Source organism: Falco cherrug, chromosome 3 (assembly GCF_023634085.1).
Source record: "Falco cherrug isolate bFalChe1 chromosome 3, bFalChe1.pri, whole genome shotgun sequence".
NCBI lineage: Eukaryota > Metazoa > Chordata > Aves > Falconiformes > Falconidae > Falco > Falco cherrug.
In genome coordinates, this window is record NC_073699.1 from 113,879,587 (window position 1) to 113,892,988 (window position 13,402).

Consider the following 13,402-nt stretch of genomic DNA (forward strand, 5'->3'; position numbering starts at 1 on the left):
TTTGGTTGCAACCACCCACCTGCTCATCTGTCAGGTTCCTTCAGGACGCTGTGGGGAGCCAAGATGCTCCCTCAACTCTCTAAAGAAAATGTTGCAAAGAAAAGGGGCCTTTAAAGATATTCCCTCCCTACCTCCTAAATCCCCCAACAAAACCAAATATACCTAGCCACTACAATGGGATTCCTTCTGTGCCAAAAGCAAAAGAAATTCACGAGCCCTTTGACACTAAAAATATATCCTTCCTCCTCCTCAGACTTCTCCTTTTACAGAAGCATTTCTCTTTCTGTGCCACTTCCCAGCCTGTCACACTTGTCTCTTTTTACTAGCTTCCACCCCGGAGGCAAATGCCCTCTCAAAACACATTGCTCCTGATGATGCCATATGGGCTTTTAATGTCATGCCATTACAACCTGAGCCACAGCACCCACTTACAGACCGTTCAGTGCTACAAAAGGTCATGCCCTGACTATTCCTCCATGCACATTATTTATTTACCATTCTTCTCTTCCTTCAGTGCTTTATTGATTGGTGCTGCTGACTCCCATGCACTCTGCTTGTGTATCCCCTGCATTTGGAGGTCATATGCAGCAGGGGGGGAAATGGAGGCTAGCACTTTCTGTTCCTGAAACACCAGTCTTTTTTTTCCCCTGTGGTCATACAAATATCCACATAGCAAACTTTAAGATTGGAGTAGCTCCCTCAGATTAGCAAATGACAAAAAACCAACCAACCCCCCCCCAAACCACACCTGATCTTTTTTCACTGCTGAATCAGAACCAGCAAAAGCCCACAGAGATTTGAAATGTGTTTTACCAAGAGGAGAGATGCACAAGTACATGCACCTGATCTCACTCACCAGAATAGCTGAGCTCTCATGCCCCATTGCTCCTGTCGCTACTGAACCTTTGTCTTCCCTCATCTCAACTAACAGACACCCCAGCATGTTTGGTGGTAACAGATTACTTGGCACTGCGAATTACTCCATCCAGAGCATCACAGCATTTTCCCTGCTCCCCTCTTCCTGAGCCTCTTTTGTGGGGTCCAGCTGACCAAAGGATGGAAGGCAGCTGAACATCTACTCCATTTACAAATGACAAAAAATGGCATGGGAAATCCTGCTATACTGCAAAACAGTAGAGATGAGGACACCTGACAAATTTGCACAGGAGAGAACTCACAAAGTCTTCCCCTGCAGTCACTTTAGATAGCAAAATGATCAGCCATGGGACAATCAGATCTTGATGAATTTTTTATCACCTTCTTGATGAGCTAGAAACACTGATCATTGACAGATGGTTGTGCCTGCTACCTTGGCTGTACTTTGGAGACCTTGTAGCTACAAGCTGGCAGGGTAAACACCTGTCCAGGAAGTTCTGCCCACATGTCTGAATAAGCCCAGTAAAAAATGCTCCCACCATCTGGGTCCAAGGCAAAGTGATCTTCCTCCATGCTGGCAGCATCAGCAGAAGACACTGCAAGTGACTTGTCCATCAGTACTCCCCACGTACTCCCCTGGGATCAGTCTTATAGCAGAAAATTAAAATCAGTCCCACTGCTTCTCTTATGTTGCAAAAAAATAGAGGAAGAGGCCATAAATAAAATAAAAAAAAAAACCAGCAGCATAACTGATTCTGAAAACAATGTTTTTGTCTGCTCTGAATGAGAAGTCAGCAGCTCTGATTGCATGTGTGCAAATTCCCCCAAAGTTTCCCTGAAACTTTCCATTACAGAGAGGCAACTGAGCTTTAGTGAAGACAGCCATTAAGTTTATGCCAATACTTGTTTATTTACTTCAACTAAGATACCTGCTAGCTCTTATCATGGGTGACTGAATCACCCTCTACCTATATACGTGTAGCTGACTGTCCCTGAAGGAAAGGAGCGCATCAGCAGTTCTACAGATTGCAAGTGCTCAGAAGACATCTGGCTGTAACGGGGCTTCTCCTGCAGTGCTTTACTCCTCTGTTTAGCTGGTTGCCTTACGTGAAGAAAAATGTTCTGGTGGGAGGACTGGGAACTGCCAACAGACAGGCTGTTTCCTTAAATATACAGGACAGCTGTAGCTTTTACACTACCCATGCACATCACGCAGGTAATGTAAAAAAATCTGCTTAGGTAATATAGAAAAAGACCTCTGCAAGAGACTGCATAGCACCATGTGAGAAACCAGTCAGATGCAGCTCTCCAGGAGGAGAGCGCATCTGCTAAGTTCTAGACAGAGGTGCCTGGGAGACTTGTTGTGGGAAACAAATCCAGGAGGATAACAATGCTAGGAATTAATCTGGAAGACATGAACGGGCATCACCAAGAAATCACTACTGACAAATTTACATTCAGCACGCAGTAGAGACTGTTAAATCTACATCCTTGTATCACAGCAGACAGCTCTGCCCACAGATCAGCAGCCATAGCATTACTGTGCAAAAATCATCCATATGCTTGCTGGTGGCTCTGGAGGGAACTGTAAAATGAAAGAGAAAATTGAATCCTAATGGAAGCCTGTTCCTGTCATTTGGGAACCTGAACTAACCAGCATTCTGGCCAGTTCCTTTACAGCCCGGGTAGCAATTTGAATATGGAAAAGCCAGGCAATCCTTCTCAACAAACACCTGCACAAGCTATTCTTGCCTCTCCTTGTATCACTGGGTCATATCTGGTACCATTGGTAACATCTGTTGAAAAGCCAGGAAAATGGCATGTAATCTGAAGGACCCCTTCAGTGGAAGCCAAGGGTGGGCAACTTCAACAAGGCGGCATCCCCTCAGGCCTTGCCCTGCTCTAACATGCACACAAAGCTCATACGCTAATTTTTCCATCTCTCTACCCAGCTACTGATTAACAGAGTGTCTCACCCAATTCCCTTTCCTTTTCTGTCTCAAGTGAAGACCTATCTTTTCATGCTTTGGCAGCTGTTTTTCTCCTCTTCCCTACCCACTTGCCTACTGTTGTCTTGCTAATTATTTTTTTACAAGGCTCAATAATTGATGCAATCTTTCCCATTTTTCATCTCTTTCCTATGGCACTGTCTGGCAAGCAAAGAACTCACAAGCAGCTGTGCTCAGCTGACTTCCCATCCACCTCCTTGGGAGAGAAACCATTGCCAGAACAAGACTTTGCAACCTAAACCTCAATTTACCTTTCTCTGGACTCTGCAACTGTTACCCAGAGGAGCAGCTTTTGAAACCACTTAGTGACATGCTAGCAAACCAAGGCTATCATCAATAAAACCAGCATCTCAGAAACACCCATTTATCTCATGTTTTGAACAGTTACCTGTAGTCATCTAGCTCCATTCCTCAAAAATGTTTGCTTCTAGAGAATTTATCTTCAACTCACTGGCAGACAAAGCAGCACTACAGTGATCTCAGATTAGAAATAGCCTCCCATTCCGCCACAATCATACTGACTAGAGCACAGGACTCCTTGTGTCTCTCTCTAGAGCACGTGGTGTTGAACAAGAGCACAGATTGAATACTAAAGTGAACAGGATACTGGTCCCATATGGTAGAGAAACTCCCTCAACCCTACAAGTTATTAATCTACCAAAGATGAATTCTGGGTTTAACGAGAGTAGAGACTCACTCATGTTAAGTGTGTAGGAGACTGGAAAAAATGTTTCCAAACATTGTTTACAAGTCCTGTTCTGGAGAGGACTCTGCTACAGGTTTGACTCCCGCAGGACACCTGATGGTGCAGCTCCCTCATCCTGACGCTATCCTAGAAATCACTTTCTTCATATTTTGCCTTTTACTGATGATCAAACTGACCATTTCCTCCTCTCAAAACAGAGGGGAGAAAACATAGCAGTAAATACAGGAATTACACCGACAGCAGAGTTCCCATGCAGCTTCTTTTTGTTTTGTTTTGGTTTTCCAAACACTGTCATGCATCTGAAAAACAGAAGAATTACCAGTTCTTTGCAAACCGTTAGCAATTGCTGTCTGGCTTGCAGTTTGGGAATCCCTTCTCTGAGCAGTTCACTATTGTCCAGCCTTGGTACAAGCTGCCAGCTGCCCCAGGTCACAGGAAAGTAGGGCAACTCATAGCTGTTGCACTTCGAACTAGATGCTTGCTTATTTCACACACTCAGAAAACCTGGACTGCATGGTTTTTGAAGCATAAAAACCCAAATTCTGCAGGAATCCACACCAGTGGCTCATTTTTCAGCATTACTCTGACACTGACTAAATCTGACTTATTATCACAAATGCCTAAGTTGCCTAAGTACAGGCCAAATTCTAGTTTTGCCCATTTAAGAGCTGCTGAGGAAGACAACTGCCAAAGAGGAGAAGCAACAAATAGTTCTGCTGCAATTGCGCAGCACTGGGCAATGCATTTCTGAGGAGCACATGCATGCCACTTCCTCAGAGAGCCACTTCTGTGGCACACATGACAGAATCACACCATGAAAAATACACCAGCACGTCGTGACTTTTCCAGAGCCTGCACCCAGACCTTTTGCAAGTGTTGCCAAAGGCTTCCAGTCTACTAACCTCCACCCCCTGTCCTGCTTGCAGCTTGTTGTTTCAAAGAGCAGTGGTGTGAAAAAACAGGAAGCCATGCAGAGGAGAGAGAGAATACAGATTGAGGCACGAAACTGCAGCAGCAACAGCTCCCCCAGCGCACACCCCACCCCCTCTTCCCTTCCACCCCCTTACCACAGGCCACCATCTCGGCGAGAAACGTTGTACTTGCTCTTGACGGGAAGCTGGTTACGGAGCGTGGCCAGAGAGCCACTGAGGGAGGGGAAACCCAGCAGCGCGAAGGGAAACACATCCCACTAGCCTCCGTGGGTCTCAGGGGCGGGGAGAGGTAGGCATGCAGTTGGTGTTAAGGGAGCTGGACTAAACCCACAGGTATCAGAGCTTCCTGGAGTGCCTGCTACACTTGACTATCAACCTGAGTCCTAGCATGCGCTGTCCGCTCCTGAGCGGTAGAAAAGGCAGGACCAAGTGCAAAGAACTCCCGTTACCGCCGTCTTCTTCAGGAGGCTGTGCTGACAGGGACACTGGGTGGGATTGCTGACCGTGCAGCACCCTGCATCTTGCGACCAGGTTCTGGAAATGCTGCAGGAGCAAGGCTGGCAAAGGGCCTGTTCCAGGTGTGCATGGGGTCTGCAGCCTCAAGCCACACTCGGAGAGATGCCAAACTGACTGCAGCCATCAACTGGCCTCCAATACAGAGAATAATGACCAAAAGACTTTGGGGAGGGGAGAGCAGACCGGGGGGGTGGGGGTTGCAGCACACGCGGGGGAGTGGGAGGTCCCCTCCAGATGCTGCATGAAGCATCATCTCCCATACATCCTCCTCTCAGAGCTCCCTTGTTGCTCTCACTAGGAACTGGGACTGCTCCTTGCCTCCCCTTCTCTTCTCCTGTGTTACCACTTGTCCCTTGCTAAGGCAGCTTGCCTTTCCACCACGTCAGCCACCACTCTGAGCACACAAGGTTCAAGAAGCTTAATAGATTTTGCTGTAATTCATGTAGGCTAGAGGTGGATTTTTGAAGGGAGACACAAAGCTGAATTGTTGCCCATTCGTCCTTTTTGCAACAGGCCACTCACAGCTATAAGCTTGCTTTTTAAAGCACTGCTTTCTTTGTATCTTGGATAGGGTATTCTTGGTCCCTCGTGCACAGGAAAAGTCCTACTGCTAGACTAGCTTGGAGAGATAACACAAGACTAATTCCTGCTCTGAAGGTCCCAGGGCCATGGAGTAAAGGAAACTGGTCAAAACAGACACTCCTCCACAGACGGCTCTTTTTTACACCCATTTTACACTCTAAACTTCAAGGAAAAGTATGTAACCCCTTTATCCTCAAGAGTTCAGATTTGCAGCTTCAAATATCCAAGGACCATTCTACAAGCTATTTGACTTTCATCTATGACCTGCTGCACTTGAACAGCTCTTAGCACCATTTCTATGCCCATGTATGTAACCTGCTTAGGGAATAAGGATTCTGAGTCGCATCTATCTGTTGAAGAGGGACAGCGCATCAGCTCGTCCACGGCTCCCAGTGTTCGCAGCTCTCCCAGCTCACCCTCTGTTGGCAAATTCTGACAGAAAGGTTCCTATTCTTCAGGAGTCTGCATTGCTCTCACCCTTATCTTTTCAGTCTTCCACAGAAGGCTGAGAGATTAAAAGGGTGGAGATGAAGAAAAAACAGTTAGGCACAAAAACACAAGTAGGGGATGGAATGGCCAAGCACTGACAAACAGGCCAACACCCTGGCTTCCATTTCATATAAAGTATTTCTGACTTTATCCCTGCATAGACATCACCATGTCTATGTTTATGTCAGTGAACTAACTGGATAAAACAAAAGGAAGAGAACAATGTCACAGGAATCCTGGTGATGCTGAGAGCAAGGGAAAAAAGCCAAACACAAAACGCAGCTTGGCCAGTGCTTCTGGAGACCAGTACTCAAAATTTAAAGCGAATGCAGGTGGGATAAGCACACACAACCCAAGCCATAGTGGGTAACAGGTCACAATATGAAGCCATAAAATGACCTAGCACATCCCATAGTGAGTGACGGCTCAGGATCAGTTATAGGCCTTAACTCGTTAAGATGTCAGCACAGCCTCTCCCTACACTGTACATAGCTTGGATTTTGTCAATCAAAAGCCTTCTGCACCTGTACTAATTCAGCACTGTGCACAGGCAAATTGTCCTTCTTTTCTACTGTTAATAAGACACAAAACAATTTTTTAAATTGCTAAAACCTAAAAGAGAAGGAGTGAAGACACATGTGAGGCAACTCAGCGGAAAAGAATTAAACAGTCTGGTATCTACCGGTGGGAAGAGGGAATGCAATATTTCCTCAGTCATTTTCAAAGCCTCTGCATTGCTTGCAAAGGGACACCCTGTGCTGTTGTTTATTTATAAAACCTATAAGAATGTTGACCCAAGGCTATAACTTGAAGAAAAATAAACAGAGGACAAGTTTTCCAAATGCAGTCACAAACCCAAGAGAAAGAGGCTTACCAGTTAAGACCCTCTGCTGTTAGAGGCATGCAAAACACAGGAGAAGCCCCAGTACTTCTGAGCCGCTAAAAAGCCGTGCAAAACATGAACAATCCCCCTGGCTTAAATGCAACCAACACTACAGTCCTCTGTTCCAGGCACAGAAGTAAGGCGGGTGTGTGTGTGTGTACGTGTGAGGGAGCCTGAATGGGACCAGGGGCATTCCCAGTGCCTCCCTTTGTTGGCAAACCTAGTCTTCCTAGGCCCTTAGGGGTTTTGTTTTGTCTTTTTGACTAACTGATGAAGAGAGATGCTCCTACAAGCAGTGATTCAGAGCAAGGCCTTCATCTAAATGCTCTGAATCATTCTTTGGAAGAGATCATCTTTGCTGATAATTGAAGGAACCTCTGGGCTACCAGAGATTATTAACTCTTCTGTGGCATTCACATCAAGACATCCACATAAGACCTAACTATTTGCTATTGGGACTGTAGCTCGTTATCCAGACCTGCTCAAAAAGTGGGCAAGGCAGGTGCAATAAGGAGAATAATCACAGAATCGTTTAGGTTGGGAAAGGCCTCTAAGATCATCGAGTCCAACCATGAACCCGGCACTGCCAAGCCCACCACTAAACCACATCCCTAAGCGCCACTTCTACACGGATTTTACATAACTCCAGGGATGGTGACTCCAAGCCTCTTCCAATGCTTGACGCCACCCTTTTGGTGAAGAATTTTTTACTAACATCCAACCTAAACCTCCCCTGGCATAGTTTGAGGCCGCTTCCTCTTGTCCTATCGCTTGTTATTTGGCAGCAGAGACCGACCCCCACCTCGCTACCACCTCCTCTCAGGGAGCTGTAGAGAGCGATAAGGTCCCCCCTGAGCCCCCTCCTCTCCAGGCTGAACACCCCCAGCTCCCTCAGCTGCTCCTTATCAGACCAATGCCCAAACCCTTCCCCAGCCCCGCTGCCCTTCTCTGGACATGCTCCAGCACCCAACGCCCCTCTTGTAGTGAGGGGCCAAAACCTGAACAAAGGTTTCAAGGCACAGCCTAAAAGGAGGAGGCAGAACACAGCCCCTTACAACATGGCCTGCAATCCAAATACCTGGACCACAGAGAGTTCAGCCATGTGCATCTCTACTACTCTTACAATGAATAAAATAAACTCCACCTACATCTGACTGGGCCTGCCCATAGGCCCCATCCCCTTAACACAAATTAACCAAGCCCAGCATGATGTGGGATCCTGCTGGCAGGTGGCAAGGAGGGAGAAACCACTGCCAGTAAAAACTGCAGTTGAACTCATACTGTCATCTCCGTTTGCAGACTTCTAGAATCTCCCTTCAGCACTGCTACAACATGTATTTGTTGTTCCACTTTCCAGAGGGGATGGAGATGCAGAGGCCTCTTGCCACAGCCCTGTCTCAGCCCCACCGGGGGCGGTCCCCGAGGCACGGACGCCGGTGCCAACACACCACCTACCGGCAATCGCAACGGGCCGCAGCACAACCACCCAAGTGCCGGCACAGAAACCACTCTTACCAATTTACACAGGCTGCTAAAGGTAATAACCCATCAAACCACTGGAGAGAGAGAAGACAAAGCTCTTTACCCTTCCATGCGTCCTCAAAAGCTTGATACGCCTGTATATTGTTTTAAGAGAGATAAAAAACCAAGAGATGAACCAATGTAACGTTCCTGCATCTGTAATTACCTCAAATAATTTGACAAGATTATTAGTATTTCTTGATGCGCAGAACTCCTGTGCCCATTTATTCGCATGGTTCATCTTAAAATAGGATTTTTGATATATTGTATTCTGTTTCAGAGTATCTACTGCCTAAGAGACATTCAGCATTTCATGCGTCATCTACAACTTTTTATCCATTGCAAAAAGGCACTAGCACGCTACTGAATTTAGTTTTGCCTGCCTTACGATCCCACAGCACAGCTCCTTGCAACCAAAGTCTCACAGATACAATGAGACTTATAGCAGCTGTACCCTGATAGTTTAATGAACATCGTTTGTTTCTCTGTAAAGTTTCAGAGTCAACTGGTATATGTAGCCACGTACATTTCACACTGGACAGGGATAGTATTTTCTTTACTGCAGCACTGCCACTATCACTTCAGAACTTTGCCACACAATCCCAAGAAATCTGTCTCTTCAAAATGTGGTGCTCAAAGATCAGGAAATAAAAATTTATCTTAGGACTTGGAAGTCTGGTTTCTAATACACAGTACTGCCTTTCCGGATTTAGCCCCATCCATATCCATTTCCTGTTCTTCAGAAACCCAACGTATAAACAGAGCTCTTGCTATATGTTTGTAATTACACAGATCTTGAAATGGTATCTCTGTTGTCTCTACCGCAGCTGTTGAATAAAACAGAGGCTTATCCACTGACCACAATTTCCTTTTCTAGAGAGCAAACATTTCTGGGATAGAAATGACGGGGGCCTGAACGCTGTAGCTGTGAAGACTATTACACACAGAAGTCTTCTGGTAAACTACAGTTGTAATTAAACACATCCACAAGTTAAAAAACAGATCTGCTGCAGGAAATCCTGAAAATAAGGGGAAAAAAAACCCCCTAAAAACCCCAAAGCACACCCCCAAACGCCGAGAACACCTCCCTCCCCCAACTCCTTTAAAAGCCAAAGTTAATTGGAAGATCATTTACTCAGAGAATTGCACACAGAAGTGAAGGATAAGACAGTCTTTGAAGGACTTCACATATATACAATAGACCTAAATCAGCTACTAAATCAGCAAAGACAGGGGATTAATAATTAAATTAGCAGTTCCCAAATTTAAGTGCAACTGTAGAAGTTCAAACCAAGACACTTTAAAATACTTGATATTCAAAAATCTTGAGAGCATCGTATGTCTGGGGCCCAAATTCACTAGTTAGTTTTGAAAACCTTGGACCAGACGTAGCTAATAATTTCCACTGTGCTCATCACCTCTTGTGTGAGAATTGATGCTTCAGACACTAGACTCACAGTGTCATCTGAAAGTTAAAACAGGAAATAACAATCCCCAAAAGCCACAAAACCCAACAATAAAGTCCACTTTTGAGTACGGCATGTCTATTTCTTGTTACGTGCAGGATTACATGAGCTGGACAACACATGCGATAAGCGCTTATTTAGTTGTAAACTGCAGTAAACGGTAGCGGATATAAATCACTCTCTTGTTCCACCTGTCTCAGTGGGGTCTTGGCCTGGGACGGGGCCTGCAGCCCCCCCGCCCCAGCCTTGCAAGGCCTGCGCCGCCCAGCGCCTTGTCAGACACCCATACACTTTGCCTCAGCCTGTAAAACTCGCTGTGCGCTCCTCATAACCCCGTATGTTCAAGGGAATAACCGGGCAGGAGCGATCTTCGCTTAAAGGCACACAGCAGCACCTCACCCCCGCGCTTGGTGGGAGCGTGTCCCAGACTGCGCCCGCGGCCAGGACGCAGAGCCCCCTCATGCCGTCACGGCACCCACGGCCAGGACGCAGAGCCCCCTCACCACCCCCCGCCGGGACACAGAGCCCCCTCATGCCGTCACAGCACCCACGGCCAGGACGCAGAGCCCCCTCACCACCCCTCACCGGGACACAGAGGCCCCTCATGCCCTCACGGCACCCACGGCCAGGACGCAGAGCCCCTTCACCACCCCCCGCCGGGACACAGAGGCCCCTCATGCCGTCACAGCACCCACGGCCAGGACGCAGAGCCCCCTCACCACCCCCCGCCGGGACACAGAGGCCCCTCATGCCGTCACAGCACCCACGGCCAGGACGCAGAGCCCCCTCACGGCACCTGCCCCTGGGACGCAGAGCCCCCTCACCCTCCCCCGCCGGGACACAGAGGCCCCTCATGCCGTCACAGCACCCACGGCCAGGACGCAGAGCCCCCTCACCACCCCCCGCCGGGACACAGAGGCCCCTCATGCCCTCACGGCACCCACGGCCAGGACGCAGAGCCCCTTCACCACCCCCCGCCGGGACACAGAGGTCCCTCATGCCCTCACGGCACCCACGGCCAGGACGCAGAGCCCCCTCACCACCCCCCGCCGGGACACAGAGGCCCCTCATGCCGTCACAGCACCCACGGCCAGGACGCAGAGCCCCCTCACAGCACCTGCCCCTGGGACGCAGAGCCCCCTCACCCTCCCCCGCCGGGACGCAGAGCCCCCTCACGGCACCCACACACACAGAGGCTGCTGTGGGAGCCCCAAACAACCAGCACTCACCCCACCTGTCCCCTGGCAGCTCGCAGGTGGCCCCGTGCCACAAGTGGCCCCTGCACCAGGCCCAGTTTCCACAGAAGCAGCCACCTCGCAGCCAGCACAAGCTGGGCAGCCCCGCGAGAGCCCCAGCACCCGCAGAGAAGGTTCTAGGCCTCGTTAGTGCAGACAAGCTGCAGCTGCGAAAGCTCCCAGGTGCCGGGCAGCTGCCCTGCGCACCGCACCCCCCGACACCTGAGGGAAATCATTCTCTGGCCCTTCAGAAACTAAAGCAGCTGTTACCCCCCCCCCCAGGAGAGAGTATTCCACATTGCAAAAAACCCAAAGAAAGAGAGAAGCCTTCTCAAACAGCCGCTTTTGGGCCCCAGGTGGGCTGGCCATACTGTGGCCCTTACTGTATCCGCACAGGAGGGTGCAATCAGTACAGTTAGGGTGACCCAGGCACCCAGAGACCCCCGTGCACGCAGCCGGAGCAGCACCCAGAGACCCCCGTGCACGCAGCCAGCCTCCAGCCCCACACGCCACCTCCCCGAGGAGCCAGGGTGGCTCCAGCAGGGCTCTTGGCAAAGCCCAGGAGGGAGAAGCACAGGTGTTTGACTGGCACTGAGCCTGCCCAAGGAAAAGGCGCTTCCCTGAGTGTGTGACTGTTGATTCTGCAGTAGCTGAATCAGCGACCAGAAGCTGTACTAACTGGCAATACATTCAATGAAATAAGAATTCCCCAAGTCAAGACTGTTTGCCTGCAAAGGAGACCCCTTGCACTGGGCCTTTACCTGAGACGCGGAACACGAGGAAATCCCTTTCTTTAGGATTTGGGGCTGGAGTGCAATGGAGGCAAAGCCAGGGTGCCTGTCCCAGAGGCACTACAGCTAAGGCCACAGGGAAAACCCTGAGCAAGTCTCCTCCGAGATTCAGTTTCTTTCTACTTCAAGCTCTTGAGATCCATGTACGAAAGTGCACACACGCACACAGAAAAGCAGACACTTCCACTCTTCGCCAGTTATCTACGCAACAGAGAAAGTGAGGGTCCAGGTCCATCTCACAAAGGCTGGCTACACCATACTCTGAAGGCAGGACAGCACAATTAGTTTACACCTGAAGGCATAATGAGTCTAAAAGTTCACACATAAGCACAACCAGTTCATGTGCGACAGCGAAGTTACTTTATGCGTGAGCAAACAACTGTTATTTAATACCTGACCAAATAGTTAGTTAATGCATGAGCACACAGTAAATTTCATGCATGACTCTGGAAATCTTCACATTTACATATTACCTATCATGGAATAGGAAGGAGAAGTACCAAAAGAAGAAATACTGGGTCTGTACTAATTCTAGCTATACTGTGCCCTGAAGGCAATTCTATTTGAATCAAAACAATTATCCAAGAAAAACAATTTGTTCTTCATACGCACACCTCCATTCATTATTTTAGAACAAAATGGGAGTCCTTTAGAAGGAAACGGGTATTACTCTTTCAAGCTCCAAAGAGTAAGGTCTGTTTTACGGGAGAGACAAACATCAGCTGAAACATCATCATACTCCAGAACCTGCACATGGTGCTTCGCTGATAAAAGCACCTGCAAGAAGCACACACAGAGAAAGTCAGACTTTCAGAAACCCTACCTATTTTCCTAATTCTGTGCACAGTGGAATTAAACGGGAGTGCAGAGCTCAAACTTAATACCCAAAATTCAGCAGCTGTAGTTTCACATACATGTACTGTTCACCTATGCTCTAAGGCACAGCAGGGATGTAAAAAATGTGCCAAAACAGAACAGGACCATGTGTTATTTACAACAAAACACCTAGAACAATTTGTTTCAATTGCATACAGGCTTACCACCATCTTCAAGATGCAACAATTTTACATACTTGCATTCTACTTTGGTACTGAACTGATTTTATAACCAAAGGTCAAATACGTTTTTTTCAGGTATAGCAAGTGGTTTAGTGTTCAAGATTATCAGGAGCTACATGAAAAATGAGACTAAATGAAAACAAAGCAACCTGAAAAATTGTAAACCTGCGGCATCTTTAACACATTGGTGTTCCTTAAGAACAACAGTAAAGTTGTTGCCCCAAGTAAATCTACTGGTATTTCCAGCACTACTGTTTGTATCATGTTGCTAGAAGTTAGTGACCTTCAGAATCACTTTGCAAGTATAAGAAAGTATAAAATAACAGCTACAAAACTGG

The 13,402-nt window shown here is 47.9% G+C and overlaps 1 protein-coding gene across 2 annotated transcripts in view; it reads right to left on the bottom strand.

The window, feature by feature from the left end:
* Positions 1-13,402, bottom strand: part of PIK3CD (phosphatidylinositol-4,5-bisphosphate 3-kinase catalytic subunit delta) — a 59,653-nt gene that overhangs the window by 43,906 nt on the left and 2,345 nt on the right. Inside the window, exon 1 of one of the 2 annotated variants that reach the window (XM_027802292.2) lies at positions 4,659-4,719. The exons of the other annotated variant lie outside the window; for it this stretch is intronic. The gene's annotated coding sequence lies outside the window, so the exon portion shown is untranslated. Of the gene's footprint in view, positions 1-4,658; positions 4,720-13,402 lie in introns of those variants that run through there. 2 annotated transcript variants of the gene reach the window in all.